Source organism: Myotis davidii, unplaced genomic scaffold (assembly GCF_000327345.1).
Source record: "Myotis davidii unplaced genomic scaffold, ASM32734v1 scaffold674, whole genome shotgun sequence".
Lineage (NCBI taxonomy): Eukaryota > Metazoa > Chordata > Mammalia > Chiroptera > Vespertilionidae > Myotis > Myotis davidii.
The window spans coordinates 1,182,610-1,184,150 of record NW_006286674.1 but is presented as its reverse complement, the minus strand read 5'-3'; positions in this window follow the sequence as shown (position 1 = coordinate 1,184,150).

The following is a 1,541-nucleotide window of genomic DNA, read 5'->3' as shown; positions in this document are numbered from 1 at the left end:
TGCCCGCAGCCAAGGTACATGCCCTTGACCGGAATCGAACCTGGGACCCTTCAGTCCGCAGGCTGACGCTCTATCCACTGAGCCTAATCAGCTAGGGCTAAAAAAATGTTTTTATTGACTTTAGAGAAAGAGGAAGGGAGAGGGATAGGGAAATAGAAACATCTATGGGAGAGAAACATCAATCGGCTGCCTCCTGTACACCTCCGACTGGTGGTCCAGCCTGCAACTGGGCACGTGCCCTGACCAGGAATCGAACTGGTGACCTCTTGGTGCCACTCAGCCACACCAGCTGGGCTCATAGGAGGCTTTTAATTACTATCATTTACTAAGATTGAACCAAAGTGCCTTTTGCACATATAATTTAGTTTCAAGATGTGTCTAAGAAATTCCTTTAGAAATCAGAACTTTATTATTATTATTTCTGCATACGAAATACTTTCAAAACCCAAATGGTATAAAACTCAAATAGCGATTCAGTGAAAAGGCTCCTGTCCCCTCCTATCTCTGCTCTTTAACTGTTTCAGTAGGTGGATTGGGACCAAGGCGGGTCTGCCCTGGGCAAGGTCTGGAAATAGGATTCTTTTCTTTTTTTTAAATTTACTTTTTAGAGAGGAAAGAAGGAAGAGGGAGAGGGAGGGAGAGGGGGAGGGAGAAGGAGCCCCCCCCCCCCCAAATTTACTTAAATGACAAACTAGAAACATTTTAGTGATTTGTTGGAAAACCATTTTATGTTTAAGGTACGAGAAACTCTGCTATTATTTACTTTTTGACATTAGGGAGTGGTAATGTTTTTATTCCACTGGATAGGCCCCTGTCTTTAAGACCTTCAAATTTGTTGAATATTTTCCTGATGGGGGTCTGAACAGTTTTAGTGTTAAGATATAACAATGCATAGGTGTGTGCTTCATCTTGCCCTTTGGATTTTCACAGAACTTGGAGTGCAGCATTACCAAGGATTGTTTATTTTTTATAGCTGCCACCCACAGTCCTGAAGTCAAGTCAGTTTGTGATCAGCGATGAGTTGTGCAGAGCGCATATGTCAGCCTGGAAATGCCAGTGTCTGATGGCAGCCAGGGCAGGCTTTTCCCTCTCATGGAAAAGCGTTCTGTTTTCAGAGACTGAAGATTGAGGGGGAGAAAGCAGTTCCTAGTGTGTGGCAACAGACCTGGAGCTGGGAGGTACAGTGCTGGTCATGGACAGACCCGGTTCCGAGCGCTGACTCTGCCGTATTGTTGTTATTATTTTCTTCTGCCACATTATTTTGGGCAAGTGCTGGCCGTGAGGATTGGCTCCTCTTCAGTGACATCACCTTGACCTCTTCCAGCTTTAAAAGCTGTTCACATGTGTTTAGCATGCTAATTCTTTCCATTGAGAACTCGATTGGCTGTAAGTTCTGATTTTGAATAATCTCATGTATACTAGTATATAGCCAGTTGTGTTAGCCATCTAGGGGAAGTTAGTAATTTTTATTGCTGGCTTTTAGCTTGCTGCCAGACATCATTCTGCTATGTATTTCCTCTCAGATAGAATAAGATCTGCTC